The sequence below is a fragment of the Arachis stenosperma genome, chromosome 10 (genome assembly GCF_014773155.1).
Source record: "Arachis stenosperma cultivar V10309 chromosome 10, arast.V10309.gnm1.PFL2, whole genome shotgun sequence".
Lineage (NCBI taxonomy): Eukaryota > Viridiplantae > Streptophyta > Magnoliopsida > Fabales > Fabaceae > Arachis > Arachis stenosperma.
Window position 1 is genome coordinate 91,943,188 of NC_080386.1, and position 14,934 is coordinate 91,958,121.

A 14,934-nucleotide genomic window follows, 5' to 3' on the forward strand; every position below is an offset into this window, starting at 1 on the left:
ACAACTCAAGAGTTACCAATTACTCAACCAAAGGCAAAAGGAAAAATCTAAATTATTTATATAATAAATAGAAGAAAGCAATCATGAGTCTGAAATACCTTAAATTATATTAAATAAAGACTTCAATTCTAACATGGAGTTCATAAATTAAGGCAATAGAATAAATAAAAAGAACATTAAACCTGGAAATTGAGAAGAAGAAATCCGAAATCCTTTAAGAGGAATCTTAATCCTAAATCCTAAGAGAGAGGAGAGAACCTCTCTCTCTCTAAAACTACATCTAATCTTAAAATTGTGAATTATTAATGTTGTATCTATTGTGAATGGATAGACTCTCCCACTATATAGCCTCTAATCTGTGTCTTCTGGGCCGAAAACTGGGTCAGAAACAGCCCAGAAATCGCTGGAGACGAAATCTGCCACGCTGATTTTTGTCACTGCAACGCGTCCGCGTAGAGCATGCGTTCGCATCACTTAGCTGTACATTCACTATGACAAATTATATATCAAATCGAAGCCCTAAATGTTAGCTTTCCAACGCAGCTGGAACCACGTCATTTGGATTTTTGTAGCTCATATTATGATTGTTTGAGTGCAAAGAGGTCAGGCTGACAACTTTGGTAATTCCTTCAGTTTCTTGTATTCCTTCCACTTTTGCATGCTTCCTTTCCATCCTCTAAGCCATTCTTGCCCTGTAATCTCTGAAAACACTTAACACACATATCACGGCATCAAATGGTAATAAGAGAGGATTAAACATAGCAAAATTAAGACCAAAGAAGCATGTTTTCAATCATAGCACAAAATCAGGAAGGATAATGTAAACCCATGCATTTAGTATGAATAAGTGTATGAAAGATTGATAAAATCCACTCAATTAAGCATAAGATAAACCATAAAATAGTGGTTTATCAACCTCCCCACACTTAAATATTAGCATGTCCTCATGCTAAGCTCAAGAGAAGCTAAAACAGTGAATGGGGGAAAGTAAGACTCATGCAATGCAATGCAATGCAATCTATGTATATGAATGCAATTACAATCAAAATATTTCTACCTACTTGGTTAAAAGTAAACAAGTTCTCCAAGACAAATATGAATCAAATTCCACTAATTCAAATTACACAATAAAAGATAAGTAAACTTGTAAGAAGATAGCTCATGAAAGCAGGGAACGTAGAATCAAGCCTTGAACCCTTACTGGTAGTGTATATGCACTCTAATCTCTCAAGTGTATAGGGTAATTCACTCTACTCTTCTCTAGTCATGCTTTCTAAACTTTGTTCTTCATCTAACTAATCAACAAATATTTAATGTACCAATGCAAACATCATGAGGTCTTTTTTAGGGTTGTAATGTGGCTGATGAGCGGATAATTTGTATACTTTTTGGCATTGTTTTTAGTATATTTTTGATATGATCTAGTTAGTTTTTAGTATATTTTTATTAGTTTTTAGTTAAAATTCACTTTTCTGGACTTTACTATGAGTTTGTGTGTTTTTCTGTGATTTCAGGTATTTTCTGGCTGAAATTGAGGGACCTGAGCAAAAATCTGATCCAGAGACTCAAAAGGACTGCAGATGCTGTTGGATTCTGACCTCCCTGCACTCGAAGCGGATTTTCTGGAGCTACAGAAGCCCAATTGGCGCGCTCTCAACGGCGTTGGAAAGTAGACATCCTGGGCTTTCCAGCAATATATGATAGTCCATACTTTGCCCAAGATTTGATGGCCCAAACCGGCGTTCAAAGTTACCTCAAGAAATCCCAGCGTTAAACGCTGGAACTGGCACCCAAATGGGAGTTAAACGCCCAAACTGGCACTAAAGCTGGCGTTTAACTCCAAGGAGAGTCTCTACACGAAATTTCTTCATTGCTCAGCCCAAGCACACACCAAGTGGGCCCGGAAGTGGATTTTTATGTCATTTACCCATCTATGTACTAGTTTTCTATAAGTAGGACCTTTTACTATTGTATTGGACACACATCTTTACACACATCTTGACACACATCTTGGTAGCTATCTTTGAGTTTTATGCTATCTTAGATCATTGGGAGGCTGGCCATTCGGCCATGCCTAGACCTTATGCTTATGTATTTTCAACGGTGGAGTTTCTACACACCATAGATTAAGGTGTGGAGCTCTGCTGTACCTCGAGTATTAATGCAATTACTATAGTTCTTCCATTCAATTCCGCTTGTTCTTTTACCAAGATATCACTTGTTCTTCAACTTGATGAAGGTGATGATTGACACTCATCATCATTCTCACCTATGAACAAGGTGACTGACAACCACTCTTGTTCTACAAGTATTTGAGGCTTAGTGAATATCTCTTGGATTCTTCGGAATCTTCGTGGTATAGGCAGGACCTGATGGCGGCATTCAAGAGAATCCGGAAGGTCTAAACCTTGTCTGTGGTATTCTGAGTAGGATTCAATGATTGAATGACTGTGACGTGCTTCAAACCTGTAACCTACTGGGCGTTAGTGACAGACGCAAAAGAGTTATTCTATTCCGGTAGGGGAGGGAACCAAACCGGTGATTGGCAGCACTGTGACAGAGTGTGTGCATTAGCTTTCACTGCGCGGATGGGAGGTAGCTGCTGACAACAGTGAAACCTTACACGAGCTTGCCATGGAAAGGAGTAAGAAAGGATTGGATGAAGGCATTAGGAAAGCAGAGAGACGGAAGGGAAGGCATCTTCATACACTTGTCTGAAGCTCTTACACCAATGATATACATAAGTATCTCTATCCTTATCTTTTATGTTATTTTCGTTCATCACCATATACATCTGAGTTTGCCTGACTAAGATTTACAAGATGACCATAGCTTGCTTCAATACTAACAATCTCCGTGGGATCGACCCTTACTCACGTAAGGTTTATTACTTGGACGACCCAGTGCACTTGCTGGTTAGTTGTGCGAAGTTGTGTAATGCCATGGTATTGAGCCACCAAGTTCTTGGAGCCATTACCGGGGATTATTTGAGTTGTGAAAAAGTATTGTTCACAATTTTGCGCACCAAGTTTTTGGCGCCGTTGCCGGGGATTGTTCAAGTTTTGAGCAAGCTTTTGGTAACATCAGTGCCAAGATCCGGCAACAACATCAAGTTCTTGGTGTTATTGCCCGGGATTATTTAGGCTGGACAACTGACGGTTCATCTTGTTGCTTAGATTAGGTATTAATTTTTTTTCGAAATTCTTGAAGATGAATTCTAGAGTTTCATGATGATTTGTTGAAATCTGGCTGGCTGAGAAGCCATGTCTAATCTGATTGGACCGAGGTTTCAACTTATCACCACAAGAGCTTGTTGATTCTCATCAATTTTGCTCTTGGAGCAGTGATCTGCTAAGATTTGGCTGACCTTTGGTCATGTCTAGTGTTTTGGACCGAAGCTTTCTTTGAAAGCTTGGCTGGCTGTGAAGCCATGTCTAATTCCTGGACCGGAGTCTTAGACTAGCACTGCACTGATTCCTGGAATTCTCATTAAGAATTTTGATACCTTTTCCTACTTAATTTTCGAAAAACACAAAAAAATTACAAAATCATAAAAAGACCAAAAAAATTTGATGTTTCTTGCATAAGTTTAGTGTCTCATCCTAAGTTTGGTGTCAAATGCATGTTTTTGTTATAATTTTCGAATCCATGCATATATTTCTTTGTTTTGATCTTTGAATTCTATTGACTTGAAGTATTTTGTGTGTCTCATATGCATTTTCATATTGTTAGTGTCAGTAGTATACAAACTGCTAAGTTTGGTGTCTTGCATGCATTGTTAATTGATTCATTTTGCATTTTGATTATTAAAATCCAAAAATATTTTTTAATTTGTGTCTTTTCAAGTCAATGATACAAAGAATTGAAGATTCAGAACATACTGCAGAGGAATTACACAGAAAAAGCTGAGCATTCAAAAATGCCCAGTGAAGAAGGCAGACTGGCGTTTAAACGCCAGCCAGGGCACCTGGTTGGGCGTTTAACGCCCAAAGAGGTAGCATTTTGGGCGTTAAACGCCAGAATGTATACCATTCTGGGCGTTTAACGCCAGGATGGTGCTAGGGGGAAGATTTTGTTTTCAAATCAATTTTCTTAGTTTTTCAAAATCAAATCTTTTTCAAATCAAATCTTTTCAATCAAATGTTTTCAAAATCAATTTCTTTCCTTTTTAAAAGATACTTACTAACAATTAATGATTTGATTGAACATCTCAAAAATTGTTGCCTTTTCTGTTGAGGAAGGTTTTATGTTTGAATCATATCTTTTCTTGTTAGGCAAGTCATTAATTTTTAAAATCATATCTTTTCAAAGTGTTTTCAAATCATATCTTTTAAAATTGTTTTCAAATCATATCTTCTCAATCACATCTTTTTAAAACCATAACTTTTCAATTAAATCTTTTTAACCACATCTTTTTCAAATTAGTTTTCAATCAAATCTTTTTAATTTCTAATTTCAAAATCTTTTTCAAAATCACTTGATTTCTTTTCCACTTTGATTTTCGAAAATCAATTAATGTTTTTCAAAAATGTTTTCAAAATATTTTAATGAATTTTCGAAAATTCTCTTCCCTCCTTCCCACATCCTTCTATTTATGGAGTACCACTCCTTCTAAATGCACAATTCGAACCTTATCTAAGTAAAGTTCGAATTCTTCTTCTCCTTCTTCTTTCTATTTCTCTTTTCCTCTGACATTTCAAGGAATCTCTATACTGTGACATAGAGGATTCCACACTTTCTGTTTCTCTTCTCTTTCATATGAGCAGGAGCAGAGACAAAGGCATTCTTGTTGAAGCTGACCCTGAACCTGAGAGGACCTTGAAGCGAAAGCTAAGAGAAGCCAAGGCACAACTCTCTTTAGAGGACCTGACCGAATTCTTCAGGGAAGAAGAACACATGGCAGCCGAAAACAACAACAATGCAAACAATGCAAGGAAGGTGCTTGGTGACTTTACTACACCTACTCCTGATTTCTATGGGAGAAGCATCTCTATCCCTGCCATTCGAGCAAACAACTTGAGCTTAAGCCTCAATTAGTTTCTCTAATGCAACAGAATTGCAAGTTTCATGGACTTCCAATGGAAGATCCTCATCAGTTTTTAGCTGAGTTCTTGCAAATCTGTGACACAGTCAAGACTAATGGGGTTAACCCTGAGGTCTACAGACTGATGCTATTCCCTTTTGCTGTAAGAGACAGAGCTAGAATATGGTTGGATTCTCAACCTAAAGAAAGCCTGGACTCTTGGGAAAAGCTAGTCAATGCCTTCTTGGCAAAGTTCTTTCCACCACAAAGATGGAGTAAGCTTAGAGTGGAAGTCCAAACCTTCAGACAGAAGGATGGAGAATCCCTCTATGAAGCTTGGGAAAGATACAAACAATTAATCAGAAGATGTCCCTCAGACATGCTTTCTGAATGGAGCATCATAGGTATCTTCTATGATGGTCTCTCTGAACTATCCAAGATGTCTTTGGATAGCTCTGCTGGAGGATCTCTTCATCTGAAGAAGACGCCTGCAGAAGCTCAAGAATTGATTGAAATAGTTGCAAATAACCAATTCATGTACACTTCTGAAAGGAATCCTGTGAACAATGGGACTAGTCAGAAGAAAGGAGTTCTTGAGATTGACACTCTGAATGCCATATTGGCTCAGAACAAGATATTGACTCAACAAGTCAATTTGATTTCTCAAAGTCTGTCTGGAATGCAAAATGCACCAAACAGTACTAAGGATGCTTCATCTGAAGAAGAAGCTTATGATCCTGAGAACCCTTCCATGGAAGAGGTGAATTACCTAGGAGAACCCTATGGAAACACCTATAATTCTTCATGGAGAAATCACCCAAATCTCTCATGGAAGAATCAAGAGAGACCTCAACAAGGTTTCAATAATAATGGTGGAAGAAACAGGTTTAACAATGGTAAACCTTTTCCATCATCTTCTCAGCAACAGACAGAGAGTTCTAAGCAGAATACTTCTGACTTAGCAACAATGGTCTCTGATCTAATAAAGACCACTCAAAGTTTCATGAATGAAACAAGGTCCTCCATCAGAAATTTGGAAGGACAAGTGGGTCAGCTGAGCAAGAAAGTTACTGAACTCCCTCCTAGCACTCTCCCAAGTAATACAGAAGAAAATCCAAAAGGAGAGTGCAAAGCCATAGACATGGCCGAATATGGAGAGGAAAGAAAGGAGGAGGACGCCACTGAGGAAGACCTCAGTGGGCGTGTACCAATCTCCTCTGAGTTCCTCAATGAGGAACAATGGGAATCTGAGGCTCAAAATGAGACCATAGAGATTCCATTGGACTTACTTCTGCCATTCATGAGCTCTGATGAGTATTCTTCCTCTGAAGAGGATGAGTATGTCACTGAAGAGCAAGTTGCTAAATACTTTGGAGCAATCATGAAACTGAATGACAAGTTATTTGGAAATGAGACTTGGGAGGATGAACCACCCTTGCTCACCAAAGAACTGAATGACTTGTCTAGGCAGAAACTGCCTCAAAAGAGGCAAGATCCTGGGAAGTTTCTATACCTTGTACCATAGGCACCATGACCTTCAAGAAGGCCTTGTGTGACTTGGGGTCAAGTGTAAACCTCATGCCCCTCTCTGTAATGGAGAAATTAGGGATCTTTGAGGTGCAAGCTGCAAAAATCTCACTAGAGATGGCAGACAACTCAAGAAAACAAGCCTATGGACTTGTAGAGGATGTTCTGGTTAAGGTTGAAGACCATTACATTCCTACTGACTTCATAGTCCTAGAGACTGGGAAGTGCATGGATGAATCCATCATCCTTGGCAGACCCTTTCTAGCCACAGCAAAGGCTGTGATTGATGTTGATAGAGGAGAGTTGATCATTCAAGTGAATGAAGAATCCTTGGTGTTTAAGGCCCAAGGATATCCTCTGTCATCATGGAGAAGAAGCATGAAGAGCTTCTCTCAAAACAGAGCCAAGCAGAGCCCCCACAGTCAAACTCTAAGTTTGGTGTTGGGAGGCCACAACCAAACTCTAAGTTTGGTGTTGAACCCCCACATTCAAACTCTAAGTTTGGTGTTGGGAGGTCCCAACACGGTTCTGAACAACTCTGAGGCTCCATGAGAGTCCTCTGTCAAGCTAATGACAGTAAAGAAGCGCTTGTTGGGAGGCAACCCAATGTTTTATAATTAATTATTTTCTTTTGTTATTTTATCTTTTTTGTAGGTTGATGATCATAAGAAGTCACAAAAACAATGAAAAAAGCAAAAACAAAATGAAAAACAGGAAGAAAAACAGCACACCCTGGAGAAGAAGAAGCTGGCGTTCAAACGCCAGTAATGCTAGCTGTTGGGCGTTTAACGCCCAGTCTGGCACCATTCTGGGCGTTTAACGCCAGAAAGGGGCACCAGACTGGCGTTAAACGCCAGTAAAGGGTAAAAACCTGGCGTTAAACGCCAGGAATGGGCACCAGCCCGGCATTTAACGCCAGAAAAGGCTCAAAACGTGGATTTTGATGCCATTTGGTGCAAGGATGCCTTTCCCTTGACACTACAGGATCTGTGGACCCCACAGGACCCTACCATCACTCTCTCTCTTCTTCCCCCATTCACCAATCACCTCAACACCTCTTCCCCAAAAACCCCTCACCTATCAAATCCCATCTTTCTCTTCACCACTCACATCCATCCTTCATAAAATCCCCACCAACCTCACCCTTCAAATTCAAACCACTTTCCCTCCCAAACCCACCCTCAAATGGCCGAACCCTCATCCCCCTCTTTCCTATATAAACCCCTCATTTTCCACAACCTAAACACCCTTTCTTCCCTTCTTGGCCGAACACACTACCATCTCCCTCTTCCTCATTTCTTCTTCTTCTACTCTCTTCTTTCTTCTTTTGCTCGAGGACGAGCAAACATTTTAAGTTTGGTGTGGTAAAAGCGTTGCTTTTTCATAACCATTTATGGCATCCAAGGCCGGAGAAACCTCTAGAAAGAGGAAAGGGAAGGCAAAGGCTTCCACCTCCGAGTCATGGGAGATGGATAGATTCCTCTCAAGGGTGCATCAAGACCACTTCTATGAAGTTGTGGCCTTGAAGAAGGTGATCCCCGAAGTCCCCTTTTCACTCAAAAAGGGTGAATATCCGGAGATCTGCCATGAGATCCGAAGAAGAGGTTGGGAAGTACTTACCAACCCCATTCAACAAGTCGGAATCTTGATGGTTCAAGAGTTCTATGCCAATGCATGGATCACCAAGAACCATAACCAAAGTGTGAACCCGGATCCAAAGAATTATCTTACTATGGTTCGGGGGAAATACTTGGATTTTAGTCCGGAAAGTGTGAGGGTGGCGTTCAACTTGCCTATGATGCAAGGAGATGAGCATCCTTACACTAGAAGGGTCAACTTTGATCAAAGGTTGGACCAAGTCCTCACAGTCATATGTGAAGAGGGCGCACAATGGAAGCAAGATTCAAGAGGAAAGCCGGTCCAATTGAGAAGGCATGACCTCAAACCCGTGGCTAGAGGATGGTTAGAGTTCATACAACGCTCAATCATCCCCACTAGCAACCGGTCCGAAGTTACCATAGACCGGGCTATCATGATCCATAGCATCATGATTGGAGAAGAAATAGAGGTTCATGAGGTTATAGCCCAAGAACTCTATAGGGTGGCGGACAAGACCTCTACCTTGGCAAGGTTAGCCTTTCCTCACCTCATTTGTCACCTCTGTTATTCAGTGGGAGTTGACATAGAGGGAGACATCACCATTGATGAGGACAAGCCCATCACTAAGAAAGGATGGAGTACACAAGAGATCCCACTCATCATGAGATCCCTGAGATTCCTCAAGGGATGAATTTTCCTCCACAAGACTATTGGGGGCAACTAAACACCTCCCTAGGAGAGTTGAGTTCCAATATGGGACAACTAAGGGTGGAGCACCAAGAACACTCCATTCTCCTCCATGAAATTAGAGAAGAACAAAGAATCATGAGAGAGGAGCAACAAAGGCAAGGAAGAGACATTGAGGAGCTCAAGCACTCCATAGGACCTTCAAAAGCAAGGAAGAGCCGCCATCACTGAGGTGGACCCATTCCTTGATTTCCTTGTTCTTTATTCCTTTGTTTTTCGAATTTTAGTGCTTTATGTTATCCATGCTTGTGTCTTATGATCATTAGTGTCTTAGTGTCTATGCCTTAAAGTTATGAATGTCCTATGAATCCATCACCTTTCTTGAATAAAAATGTGCTTAATTGAAAAAGGAAGAATTGCATGAATTTTGAATTTTATAATAGTTTAATTATTTTGATGTGGTGGCAATATTTTTGTTCTCTGAATGAATGCTTAAACAGTGCATATGTATCTTGAATTTGTGGTTCATGAATGTTGGCTCTTGAAAGAATGATGAAAAAGGAGACATGTTATTGAGGATCTGAAAAATCAATAAAATGATTCTTGAAGCAAGAAAAAGCATTGCTATTCAAAAAAAAAAAAAAACCGAAAAAAAAAGAGAAAAAAAAAGAAAACGAAAAAAAAAATAAGAGTTGTGATCCAAGGCAAATAAGAGTGTGCTTAAGAACCCTGGACACCTCTAATTGGGGACTTTAGCAAAGCTAAGTCACAATCTGAAAAGGTTCACCCAATTATGTGTCTGTGGCATGTATGTATCCGGTGGTAATACTGGAAAGACAGAGTGCTTTGGGCCACAGCCAAGACTCAATAAATAGCTATGTTCAAGAATCATCATACTTTACTAGGAGAATCATTAACACTATCTGGATTCTAAGTTCCTAAAGAAGCCAACCATTCTGAATTTCAAAAGATAGATTGAGATGCCAAAACTGTTCAGAGGCAAAAAGTTAAAAGCCCCGCTCATCTAATTAATACTGATCTTCACAGATGTTTTTGGAATTCATTGTATATTCTCTTCCTTTTATCTTATTTGATTTTCAGTTGCTTGGGGACAAGCAACAATTTAAGTTTGGTGTTGTGATGAGCGGATAATTTGTATACTTTTTGGCATTGTTTTTAGTATGTTTTTGATATGATCTAGTTAGTTTTTAGTATATTTTTATTAGTTTTTAGTTAAAATTCACTTTTCTGGACTTTACTATGAGTTTTGTGTGTTTTTCTGTGATTTCAGGTATTTTCTGGCTGAAATTGAGGGACCTGAGCAAAAATCTGATCCAGAGACTCAAAAGGACTGCAGATGCTGTTGGATTCTGACCTCCCTGCACTCGAAGCGGATTTTCTGGAGCTACAGAAGCCCAATTGGCGCGCTCTCAACGGCGTTGGAAAGTAGACATCCTGGGCTTTCCAGCAATATATGATAGTCCATACTTTGCCCAAGATTTGATGGCCCAAACCGGCGTTCAAAGTCACCTCAAGAAATCCCAGCGTTAAACGCTGGAACTGGCACCCAAATGGGAGTTAAACGCCCAAACTGGCACTAAAGCTGGCGTTTAACTCCAAGGAGAGTCTCTACACGAAATTTCTTCATTGCTCAGCCCAAGCACACACAAGTGGGCCCGGAAGTGGATTTTTATGTCATTTACCCATCTATGTACTAGTTTTCTATAAGTAGGACCTTTTACTATTGTATTGGACACACATCTTTACACACATCTTGACACACATCTTGGTAGCTATCTTTGAGTTTTATGCTATCTTAGATCATTGGGAGGCTGGCCATTCGGCCATGCCTAGACCTTATGCTTATGTATTTTCAACGGTGGAGTTTCTACACACCATAGATTAAGGTGTGGAGCTCTGCTGTACCTCGAGTATTAATGCAATTACTATAGTTCTTCCATTCAATTCCGCTTGTTCTTTTACCAAGATATCACTTGTTCTTCAACTTGATGAAGGTGATGATTGACACTCATCATCATTCTCACCTATGAACAAGGTGACTGACAACCACTCTTGTTCTACAAGTATTTGAGGCTTAGTGAATATCTCTTGGATTCTTCAGAATCTTCGTGGTATAGGCAGGACCTGATGGCGGCATTCAAGAGAATCCGGAAGGTCTAAACCTTGTCTGTGGTATTCTGAGTAGGATTCAATGATTGAATGACTGTGACGTGCTTCAAACCTGTAACCTACTGGGCGTTAGTGACAGACGCAAAAGAGTTATTCTATTCCGGTAGGGGAGGGAACCAAACCGGTGATTGGCAGCACTGTGACAGAGTGTGTGCATTAGCTTTCACTGCGCGGATGGGAGGTAGCTGCTGACAACAGTGAAACCTTACACGAGCTTGCCATGGAAAGGAGTAAGAAAGGATTGGATGAAGGCATTAGGAAAGCAGAGAGACGGAAGGGAAGGCATCTTCATACACTTGTCTGAAGCTCTTACACCAATGATATACATAAGTATCTCTATCCTTATCTTTTATGTTATTTCGTTCATCACCATATACATCTGAGTTTGCCTGACTAAGATTTACAAGATGACCATAGCTTGCTTCAATACTAACAATCTCCGTGGGATCGACCCTTACTCACGTAAGGTTTATTACTTGGACGACCCAGTGCACTTGCTGGTTAGTTGTGCGAAGTTGTGTAATGCCATGGTATTGAGCCACCAAGTTCTTGGAGCCATTACCGGGGATTATTTGAGTTGTGAAAAAGTATTGTTCACAATTTCGCGCACCAGTGGCTGAGGTAAAAGTAAGGATATATATATATATATATGTATATATATATATATATATATATATATATATATATATATATATATATATATATATCATTGATTAGTCTAAGATCTCACCTAACATATACATACTTTATATATTTAAAATGCTTTATCTAGCTACCCAAATTTTTCCCACTTTTGTATTACATGCTCATGTATCAAACTTATTTTTTTTTGAATTTTGTCCCATGTGTATTGATTCTTTTTATTTTGCATTTCGGGTAATATTTTTTTGTATCCCCTTATTTAATTACTTAATAATTTTTTTATCAATACACATGGTAATTTAATTATTTTGATTTCACATAAGCATGCTTTCCAAATTTTCAAATAACTTATTCAATTTAATTCCCTACTTTTTTCTATCATCCCATGTTCCCATAAAATTCCCCACACTTAAATTATACACAATATCTATCTTAAGCTAACCAAGGATTCAACTTGGGATTTTTTTATTTTGTTTTTCTGCTTAAGGCTAGTAATGTGGTTATAAAACAGAAGGGGATTAAAAAGCTCAAAGTGGCTAACAAGGGTGACATAAAAGGGTAGGCTTATTTGGGATAATTGAGCAAAAACAAGTAATGGCCTTAATCATATGCAAGCATGTAAATACATTAAATAATGAACATATAAAATGGAACAAAGCAGAGATTGCAATTATAGAGAAGAAAACACAAGAATAAAATTTATGGTTAAATAATGTAACCATGTAAATAAGCTCAAAATCTCACAGGTTGTGTGTTCTAGCTTTTAACTATGTTCCAAATACAATTTCCAAACAAGTTTAACATAAAATTTTTTATTTAAATTAGTGAAATACTATAAAAATTTCTTGAAAATGAAAATATTACTTCAACCAAGTAGTGACTAAATGCATAAAATCAAACAAACATGCAATCAAATATGCAAATGCAACAATGAACAAACAAAGAAAATAGAGTATTGGTGTTGAAAAGAAGGTAACTAACCCCTGGAAGTCGGTATCAACCTCCCCACACTTAAAGATTGCACCGTCCTCGGTGCATGCTAAGATGTGCAAGTGGATGGGGGTTGTGGTTCCTCAGCTGGTGCTCTTTTTATTCCTTTCCTTGCTGGTGGTTTGGGAGTAGCTTTCTCTTTACCCTTCTTGGTGGCCATCCTGAAAAGGAAAAAGAAAGTAACTTTTAAAGCTAAGGGTTAGAGCAAGGAAGAGGATGGTACAAGTGATAATCAATGCACGGTAAAGAAGGATGTTGTTAACACACGGTCATGACTACATGTGAAAAGTTCATCAATTGGAAATATGGCAAGTGCATGTGATGGCTATTAAATGCAAGATGTTTATTGGCATGCTGGCAAAGGTGTAACACCCTAACTACCAAAGCTCACGCTTCCGGCTGCGCAACTCTAATAGCTCGGACATTACGACGACACTTATACTATTTAATAACAAAATATGAGCCTGTTTAAAAACTTTAAACCGCAATACCATTCCCAAAAATACTTTCGCCATACAACGTACGTCCATACATACCATACAACTTACAGAACTCATAAAGAGTACATCCATATATATACATACATATATATAAATAATATTACAGACATTAACCAATACAATTCCTATCCCTCTCATAGAATATATCAAGATAAAGGCGAGGGTACAATAATTAATAATCCAAAGCAATACAGAACATCACAACAATAACTAAATAAATTCTTCGTAACTTCTGCGCCCATATCCTGAAAGGGGAAAAATGTAAGGGGTGAGAACATCATCCTCGAAAGGGTTCTCAGTAGAGGGTTTTTGGGAATTACTGTAATAGGATACATGAAGATAAACCGTACCAGTGATTAATAACCATCTTATGCCTCTTTTCAAAAACAACAGTTACAATGAAAGTAAAGACAGAAATCTTTTCTGAAAGAGGGACTGTTCAATCCTCAAGACATCAAAGCATTTCAAAAAGATTTATCTATACTGAACCAAAATAACCTTTCATGTCTTATTCCAAACCAGAACCACAAAACCGAAATCAACCATCGGTCCATCTCATTCAACCACGGCCCTAGGCCCAAACAATCCAACCACAACCAATCCACCACAATCCAACAGAGTACCAGATGCAAACACAAGTAGGAAGATGCAAACACAAACAAACAGGTATTGCAAGTAGAACAATTAGCAGTTAATCACATAGGCAAACCAAGTACAATATGCATACCCAAACAATGTCACATAGATGCATATGATGCATGCCTATCCCTAGTGGCTGATGATATCATCTGTCGGTTACCAAGCCAACCCGACGTGTCCGGTAGCTAACCCGGACACAGTCTCTCTGTTGCGCATTATTATCATTAGAGGGTATTTGCGCCCTGTCGCCATTAGAGGGTATCTGCGCCCTGTCGCCATTAGAGGGTATCGGTGCCCTGTCACCCCTTACAACAGAGAGAAAAACACAAGCATACTCGCTTACAACTTTCATCTCAGCCATTCGGCTTAAATCCACAAATCATTCATTTGCATACATGCATTTATATTCAATCATGGATCACCATCCATCTCAGCCATCCGGCTCACGGTTCAATTCAGAACCAACCAATTTATCAATAAATACAGTCCTTCGGCTTAAATTCATAATTCATAGCCAGCCATACGGCTTATAACTCATTCGGCAATCAGCCATAAGTCATATCACACACAGCCATTCCGGCTCACGGTTCAATTCTAGAACCAGCCAATATTCATAATCATACACAGCCATTCTGGCCCATAACAAAACAGTACTTCCATCATTCAACATCATCAAATTCATAAAACCGGCATTTAAGCCATAACTCACTTTTCTCAAGCCATTTCACTTTGAAATTAAATTTTTAACTCTTTTCAGCCTTGGCTTTAAAGATCTCATTTCTCAAATCATCTCAGGCTCATAAGCCAAATTTACTCAAAGTGATTTCTCTTTTAAAACAAAGCCACTCTCAGCATTCTCTTTCCAAAACTTCCAAAACCATGGCAAGTTAAGGATTTATTTCAAAGCATTCAAAATCACCCATCCAACAATGGGATTTTATAACAAAAGTTTCTCGGCAGAGTCCCAAGTCTTTAGGGAAGGTCAACTTATATAAATTCCTTAAAATTCATTGAAACTCTTAAAATCATAAATCATCGGTTCAAGTAAATAAAACTGAATTTATTATAAAACCGATCATACAAAATCACAAGTTCCAACCCGGTCCAAAAATCAACTCATTTGAAACGGAACCGGTT

General features: G+C 38.9%; 1 non-coding gene across 1 annotated transcript; it reads right to left on the reverse strand.

Annotated features, from left to right (window-relative positions):
• Positions 1-5,300: 5,300 nt before the first annotated feature.
• On the reverse strand, positions 5,301-5,408 carry LOC130959090 (small nucleolar RNA R71). Its single transcript, XR_009078185.1, has one exon. It is a non-coding gene; the product is annotated as a small nucleolar RNA R71 (small nucleolar RNA).
• Between the last annotated feature and the right edge of the window lie 9,526 nt (positions 5,409-14,934).